Genomic DNA, 9,750 nt, shown 5'->3' on the forward strand with positions numbered 1-9,750 from the left:
TACAAATAATTTCCACCTCATCTCAAGAAAGAATTTTTATTCTTCTTGTCTTATATTTGAACCATCTGTCTACATTTTGAGCCCATATAGAATAGGACCGCTGTTACTATATATTTTGTGCTGTTTCAGGTGATAATCAAACTTTAAAAAATGACAAAAAATACAAAATCATCTTTCCCTCATAGAATAGTTGGACACTCGTTACTCTGCATGGATTGCTTGGAAAACCCCCTCTCAATAAGCAGGCACCCCAATTGTTGGTGTCAATGAAGCCTAGTAAACACATGTGTCAAGAGTGCTAGTTAGGGCTTCGCTGGTGGTGCAGTGGTGAAGAATCTGCCTGCCAATGCAAGGGACACGGGTTTGAGCCCTGGTCTGGGAAGATCCCACATGCTGTGGAGCAACTAAGCCCGTGCACCACAACTACTGAGCCTGAGCTCTAGAGCCCACAAGCCACAACTATCGAGTCCACATGCCACAACTACTGAAGCCTACGTGCCTAGAGCCCATGCTCCGCAACAAGAGAAGCCATGACAATGAGAAGCCCGTGCACTGCAACGAAGAGCAACCCCCGCTCACCGCAACTAGAGAAAGCTCACGCACAGCAATGAAGACCCAACACAGCCAAAAATAAATAATTAAATAAATCAAGAAAAAAAAGAGTGCTAGTTAAAGATGACAATTATGATAGGGCACATTTCTTAAACCAAGATAGTTTCTGTTTACAATATTTTAATTGTTGAAATAGGACCTGTACCAGACCAGATGTGTTTTCAGCTGGGTACTCACTGAGCTAGATTCCTCTATAATCAGGATGACCACACATCTCAGTTTGCCTAGAACTGTTCCTGTTTATGTGTCCCAGAATAATTATTAATAGTGCTCCCTTACATTCCCAAAAGTGTTTGGATAATTAATTCCATGGTCACTCTATCTATAATTATCCTTTAACAACTATATTCTGCAACTCATTTGGTAGATACCATAAGTAGTACTGTGCTGTTGTTACTCTTAAAGCTGACCATGGTTTAAGACCTATATTAACATCTGGAATGTGAGAAATACCACCTGGTGAAGCAAATTACTTTTATTACAAGCTCATTGTGAATTCAGAGAAAACACATTGCAAGTTAATTAGAAAATGAAAGAGGAGAAATAGATCTTAGCAGTACTGCCAAACAGAATGTTTATAGGAGAAGGAGATACAGATGGGTTTGTTAGAGCAGAAAGTTAATATCTGCAAAACTTTCTGCCCACTATTATTCCCTGGCTTCTAATGTGGCTATTGTATGGTACTTCTCAAGGGTTGAGGGTAGAGGTGGGCGAGTGGTAGTTGATGGGTGGAGAAGTAAACAAAAATCTAAACAGAGAGGGATAGGTATATATATTAGAAAAGGTATATTCAATATAGTATTACATATAATTTTACATTTTAAGAACAAAAATACCCATTATTTTCTTCAATCAAGGCAAGTAAAGTTTAACCAAAACTTCTACTGGCAAGGCAAAGAGATTTGCAAATTGGGGCTCATCTCTCAAGGCTAAAATTTATCAGAATCTTGAGGGAGGTGATATACATGAGGTTTTTTTTTTCAACTTTTTTATGGAAATAAAATTGCTATGCAGAGACACAGAATTCACTTATGCAAACTGGTTTGGTGCCAAGCAAACTTGCTAATTCTTAACAATTAAAATAATTTATTTGTAATTTACACATAATTTGGGTGGGGAGCTTTCTATACAATCATAATAGCCGCAAATAATGACAGTTTTGTATCTTCCTTTCCACAATCCATATACCTTTTAAATCATTTTCTTTTTCTACTGCTAACTGGTACCTCCTGTAAGAAACTGAATAGGAGTGGTTTCTCTTGAAGGTGATGTCAGACTAGGAGGTCCTGACCTTCATCCCCTCATAGAAACAACATATTAACAACTACTCATGAATGAAAATAGCTCTGAGAGTTCCAGAGTATGATTAAGAACAACAACCCAGTGGAGCACAATAACTAAGGATGGTTGCAGAGAAAACTGCAGGAAGCATCCTACCTGCATTATACCATCCCACAGAGGGATTCCTCAGACCACGACTTGCCTTCATGGGAGAAAAAGAAAGCAGGAGGACCCCAGGGTCTTTTGCCACTGAGGAGCCAGCAGCCCTTGCCACAGGTACAGATACCCACAGCCTTTGCCATCCAGGATCCCTGCAGTCTTTTCATGGCTTGATAGCTCATTTCTTTTTAGCACTGAATACCATTCTGTTATCTAGATGTATCACAGTATATTTATCCATTAGCCTACTGAAGGACATACTGCTTCCATGTTTTGGAAATTATGAATAAAGCTGCTAAAAACATTCATACGTAGGTTTTTACAGGGACATAGTTTTCAACTCATTTTGTAAATATTAAGGAGCATGATTGCTGAATTGTATGGTAAGAGTATCTTTAAATTTATTAAAAACTTCTAAATTGTTTTCCGAAGTGCCGGTACCAGTTTTATTCCCACCAGCAATGAATGATTGTTCTTGTTGCTCCGACATCCTCACCAGCATTTGGTGTTGTCAGTTTTGTGGATTTTGGCCATTCTAAGATAAGTGCTGCGGTATCTTATTGTTGTTTTAATTTGCAATTCCCTAATGACATATGTTGTTGAGCATATTTTCACATGCTTACTTGCCATTCATTTATTTGCTTTGGTCAAGTATCTGTTAAGGTCTTTTGCCCATTTTCAAATCCAGTTTTTTCTTCTTGGTACATTTAGGGTAACAGTTCTTCACCTGTGAAGACAAGTCTGTGGCTTGTCTTCTCATTCTCTTGATAGTGTCTTTCACACAGCAGAAGCTTTTAATTTTAATAAAATTCTGCTTATTAATTTTTCCTTTCATGGATCATATCTTTGGTTTTATACCTAAAAAGCCATTGCCATACATAAAGTTATCTCGATTTTCTCCTATGTTATCTTCCAGGAATTTTATAGTTTTGTATTTCACATTTACATCTATGGTCCACTCTGAGTTAATTTTTGTGAGGTATAAGGTCGGTTTCTAGGTTCTTTTTTTTTTTTTTTTTGCCTGTGTATGTCCAGTGGATCCAGCACAACAGACTACACAACCAAAGATAAGGCAGAGATGACACGAGCCAATACCACTGGAGGAATCAATTATATACACAAATGATGAGAGGGACTCAAATCAAGAACAAAGGCAGCCAAATCAGGGGAGGTGATGAAATTGTTGGCCAGCCTGAGGAAAAATATACCACTGCTACTCGGGTGGAGAGGGAGGACTAGGTCCAGATGGCACTGGTTTTAGAAGTAGAGAATGTAAAGTATGTCTGGTGTGGTGTGTGTGTGTGTGTGTGTGTGTGTGTGTGTGTGTGTGTGTGTGTGTGTGTGTGTGTGTGTGTGTGTGTGTGTTTTAGGAAAAGTTGAAATACATCCCACCTCTCGTCCTTATCTATTTCATGTGTGATTAAAATCTGGGAAATGTTTAAAGTTTTCTTTCAGAATTACTTGTTAGTTGCTTTTTTTCATTTTTGTGAGCTGCTAAGTGTGAAAGATGAGGATTACACACCATCTTTTTCTCCAAGGAATGAGTAACTACTTAATTTTATCCCAAAAGAGTTAGTAAAATAAAAGATTCAGTTTCCTTACTTATGACTAGAGACCTAAAGAGATTTCCTAATTTTCATCCTCAAATAAATAAGACAACAGTTCATCTAAATGCAGGAAGATAACATTAAAGGATTCAAGGAATATTACAGAACTAAACTTCACTAAATGGCAAGTGAATGGAGTCTGGGCTTAATTAGTATTCTGTCCTAAGTTAGAAGACAAAGTTTCTAGATTTTTTGTTTACATAAAGGGATTTGGTACCAACTGTTCCCCATATTCAGATGATCTTAATGTTCTTGGGATGTCTGGCACAAAGAAATGAGAGTTTACAGGTGATGCCATGAACTTTTCTCTCTGGAACTGGTACCAGATGGAACAAATATTGATTACCATGGCCAGTTAAACAGAATTTAAGTTAATCGCACTTTAAACCTCTTCACTCTAACTAATCGGATGATCCTGGAGCCAATGAAGGGGATGTGGCCTTCTTAAATTTGATAGCGAATTGGGGACATAATATTTATGTGGCTTGCAGTCAACTCTGAATATGGCTAAAATCTCACTAGCTGTTCTGCTGAGGAATAGATTCCAGGAATTTCGCTACCACCCACTGCTCCTCCTCACCCAGTGTCATGAGAGGAAGGCGCAGAGCAAAAGTATGTAGCACTAGACGAGCATGTTCTGTGGTGCCCGGTACTGAAAGTGTATGTGTGATGGAGATAATACACAGTTTGAAACATACGAAATCTGATGTTCTGAATATCAGACATCTAAAAGTGTAAGGGAAAGATTCCAGTTTCACAGACACCAAGTCAAAGTGGAAGTTCTTGCCTTTCAGGAATATTTGATACTTCAAAGTACACAATTACAAACCTATCATATACAATAACATTCTTTGCCATATAACTCCCATATAAAATCAAAAAGCTTATTCTGCTATCAACAAGAAAATCATAACAAAAACACTTTAAAGTCAACCCAGATCAGTTCATTATGACGAGATGATAAATTTCAAATAGAGGTAATTAAATAGGCTCCTGGAGCGCTTAATAATCTAGCTAATGAAGAAGAGTGAATCATATGAAGACACTAGAAAAATATTTAAATATCTTCCTGCTTTCACATAAAATACTGATGGTGATGAAGATAACTTCAACGAGGACACTGATGACTAACTGGCTAATGACAGTTGTCAATTCCATGGCTATTTAAAATTTATCACTGGACTTCCCTGGTGGAACAGTGGTTAAGAATCTGCCTGCCAAAGCAGGAGACACGGGTTCGATCCCTGGTCGAGGAAAATCCCACATGGCACAGAGCAACTAAGCCTGTGCGTCATAACTACTGAGCCTGCATGCTGCAACTACTGAAGCCCCCAAGCCTAGAGCCTGTGCTCCACAACAAGACAAGTCATCGCAATGAGAAGCCCGCGCACCATAATGAAGAGTAGCCCCCCTCGCCACAACTAGAGAAAGCCCATGCACAGCAATGAAGACCCAATGCAGCCAAAAATAAATAAATAAATATTTTTTTAAAAAATTGCTGTCTCTGAAACCACTAAAAAAAGAAGTTAAAAGAAATAATAAAATTTATCACTGAACAATAAAATTTGAAATGCTCTGAAATCTTACACTGCAGATATGAAAGAAGATTGATAAAGGTTTCCCTAAATATGATAACAATCCTAAAAACTAACACATTACTAATAATAAGTTGTAAAGCAGAAAGAAACTCTTGCAAACTATTAGTAACTTTTTAAAAATATTTGCTCAATAATGCCAGAGGAAAATTGAATTATCTTTCAATTCATTCTACAGAAAATGAAATTATAAAATTGTTGTTAAGGAAAGAGGCGAATAAAGAATGTGCAGTCAAAAATATGCAGAAGTATTAAAGCACTATCAAGCAGTCAACAGTATAAATATGTTATTTTTATGGATTTTGTGACATTTGTGGCAATTATTGACTTTTTACAAACATGTAATATGTTGCTATGCTTTCTTGACTCTAACTAAGTATACACTTTTATACCTAATGTTGTACTAAAATTTTTTATTCTTTTTCTTTAAAAGTGCTCCAAAATTGTATAAGCTTCAAACACTCACAAAACCTGAACCCGGTGTTCAAACCAATGTCACACCTAAGCACTCATAGAAAAAAATGTCCTGAGCTATTAAATTTTTCAGAATCATACCTCTCTTTAAAGCCAACTTTAAGTAAATACTGTTGGAGAGTCATATCAGCCTCTTCTTAGCACAATCTGTAAAAATAAATTTGGAAAGTAAGATCACAGCCAGTATTCTAAATCATTGATTGCTCCATTTGTCTATGGCTTGCTGACTGCTTTTAGGTTAGTTGATTTATTGATACAACAAATATTTACTAAACAGTAGAAAGAATCCAAGAACTGCTGTGTCCAAGGAATGTGCACATCTATTCTAGCAGGAAAGGAAAATCTAACTTGTGAAATACAGTAAGTGAGAGAGGTCGTTAGAGAGGCATGGAGTTCACAATGTTCTCGTGAGGGAAATGTGACTGCCAGCAATGGCGGTTAGGAAAGTCCTGAGAGGTGCCAATATTGATTTATTCACCACCCCCCGCCCCATTACAGAAGTGATTTAAGGGGCTTACAAGGTCCTGTCAATACAACAAAAGAGAATACATTTAAAAGTGGAGCGAAATAAAAAGACAAAAAAGGAGGAGAATATAATAAGGAGCCAGCAAATGGGACTAAAAGCTGTGATGCACAATGATCTGCCCACTTGTCCCTAGAGGGCCTCAAATGTGGCTCTTGGCATCCAGGTGAGGAGATAATTTATTCAGACCAAGCCCTGAAGGAAGGGTTGGGATCTAGGTTGAATATAATTAAAATGAAACGATGGTGAGCCTGAGAATTGGTTTTGCAAGATTTTTTCCACATCAGCCTGAACAGAGAACCTCTCTCCAACCCAGAGATTAGGCACTGGGGGACATGATCACTCTAACAGGCATCTTACTCTAATTAGGCTTTGGCAATATTGCTGTACTGTAAGTTATACCTTTTGAAGTCCAAAGCAACAAAACTCTTAACACATGCGATGTCCACATAGCTTCCATAATTTACCTACAAAAATAGAAAAATAACACCAGCTAATTCAATGCTACATACACAGAAAGACTATAGAAAAGGCAGCATCTGTTATAATCTAAACAGCCTTGTGTTGCTCCTTCAGAATCCTCTTAATATTATTTTCATATTTAATTGACACATTTGCTTTTTTGCATCAGATGATATTAAGGACATGAAGAGAAACTGTAATTTTCAATACAATTACATGTTCATATTACTGCTATAAATTATAATAATCATGCTATTTTGATGAAAATACATTACACTCTGGACTTTTCTGAACTACTAGAGCTCACTGTCCAAGTAGATTATTCTCTGAAACTCATGCTGTTAATATAGAAAACGCTAATCAGCAAGAGTACGTTTCTAATTATTATTTATATCACTAAAACTGATACATTCTAAGATGGGATCTGGTCTCTTATTACAAGAGCAATAAATATTCATTAACAAAACACTGAAAATATAGATCAGCGAAAAGAAGAAAATGAGAGATCCTAATGTGCAACCATGGCTGAAAACCACCAGCTTGAGTCTCTCTCCCATCAACCCTCCCCTCACAGGCTCCCTGACTATTATGGACACACCCTTAATATCTGAACAGAAGGCCACGGACGACACTGTTGGCACACAAAGAGGACATTGCTGCTGTGGCAGGTGACCACTGACAATCCTGTGCTTATACAATGCTTTTTAGGGGGTTAAACGCTCCTCACATATATTTTGTTTTGATTCTTTCGCTCGTCTTTACCTGCATTTTTATGTGATAGGGAATTGTGTACATTGTGACACAGACTACCAACTACTCAGAGACAGATATTTTAAGAAAACACAGAGGTCTCTTGGTTTAGCAACTTTTAGGCCAGAGAATATTTTTTCTAATTAATGGAATTTTAGAAAAGCCATTCATAACACAATCTGATGTTCCTCAACTTGAGGGAACCCTTGCGCTCCAGGTGTACCTGACCTGTGGAAATACCAAGCCAGTCCCTTGAGACGCTGGGGAACCAAACAGCTTAGAGAACTGGGGGATTGAGGTACAGAACTTTATCACTGACTCACCTCTCTTACGTCTGTACACATAGATTATAAATGGGCCCCACATGCCCAACCTGAGCCCCACCTGTGTTCACATGGGATGGGGACACATCTGGCCATGTCTGGAGGGCATGGTGTGGGTATCGTGTGGGCAAGGCTATTTACAAGAGTGCTAAGGAAACTTTCGGAATGCCAATCATCCTAAAGGAGAGCCCATGGTGGAGGAGGGGCAAAGATCAGAGGGGAGTGGTATTTTGAAAGCTGTGGAGTGTCTATCACTTGGGTCATTCTCCACAGGCGGAAGGAAGAAACTGGGTAAAACCTAGGAGACATTTCGTGTAAAGCTCTTTGAGATATGAAAGCAGAAGAGAACACAGCTCTGTGGCTCACAGAACCCAGTGCACCAGAGTAGAGGATATGACTGAAGCTGTCATAGCACAGAACACAACAGCCTGAGCACAACCACAGACTGGCACAGAGAAGAAACAGGAAAGGGCATTAGACAGACCACCCAGGTTGGACACCAAAACCAGAAACTACAAAGAAAGGGGTTAATAGATTTGGCTACTTAAAATTTAGACATTTTCTATTAAAAAAAAAAAAAACACACTCAGAAACAAAATTAAAAGACAAGTGAAAAATTGAGAACAATGTTTATATCATACTCAGTCAACCAAAGATTAAAATAATTTCCACATAAAAGGCTATTATAAGTCAATAAGGAGATAATTATCACAACCACCAAAAAAAAGGAAAAGAAGAATAGGAACAGGTAATTCAGCAAAGGAGAAATACAAATGGCAAAGAAAAGTAAATTTTTTAAATGTGCAAACACACTAGAAATCAAAGAAATGTAGCTATCTTGGACTATAAGCCCTCGGTTTTACAATGTAAATCTTACCAATAATCTATACATTTGGGTGTGTATTTGGGCTTTTGGAATTAGCCTGGATTAAAATCCCAGTTCTGCTACATATTAACTGTGGGATACTGGACAAATTATTTAGACTTTGTAAATCTCAGTACTCTCATTTGTAAAATAGAGATAATAACATTCTCTACATCACAGTAATGTCATGAGGAGTGAACGAAATCATGCATACAAAGTACCAGCACATAGTAAGAATTTAATAAATGTTTGCTATTGTATTAGTACCTATTCTGATATATTGGGTAATAATGAAACCATTGGGCTAATCAGAAACCTGGATCATCTTCCTTCTTCCAGATTTGTGAGTTACTCCAAGATTATGTACACACACACACAAGACATAATGGACAATCGTTATTAAAGACTGAAATATTGGTCTCAAAATAATAGGAATAGTTAAGAATTATTTGGGTCTTGATTTTTAAACAGCCACTCTAAAAGATAACATAATTCTTGGCTCCATTATTTTTTTGCTAGTAGAAACACTTTAAACAGTTTTTGTGTTTTTAAATCATGAAGCTAAAATCAGGAGTAGAAGATATGTACAACTTAAATTCAGGAAATTCTTTAACAAAGTTAAATTTATGTCATTAATCAAATCATTTTTATCATTTTAGAACTTATATTTTAAATTTGATAATGTTTAAAAGGTTAATTAAGGATGGACCTAGAGAATATAATCCTTAGTGAAATAAGTCAGAGAAAAACAAATACTATATGACATCACTTATATATGGAATCTAAAAAATAATACCGATGAATCTATATATAAAACAGAAACAGACTCACAGACATAGAAAACAAACTTACCAAACGGGAGCGGGTAACAAACTAGGAATATGGGATTAACATATACAAACTACTATACATAAAATAGATAAGCAAAAAGGATTTACTGTATAGCACAGGGAATTATACCCAATACCTTGTAATAACCTATAATGGAATTAATTTGCAAAAAAACCCTGAATCACTATGCTGTACACCTGAAACTAACAAAGTATTGTAAATTAACTATATTGCAATTTTAAAAAGTTTAATTAGTAACTTCTTTCCT

Source organism: Grampus griseus, assembly GCF_964374135.1.
Source record: "Grampus griseus genome assembly, chromosome: 9".
NCBI classification, from domain to species: domain Eukaryota; kingdom Metazoa; phylum Chordata; class Mammalia; order Artiodactyla; family Delphinidae; genus Grampus; species Grampus griseus.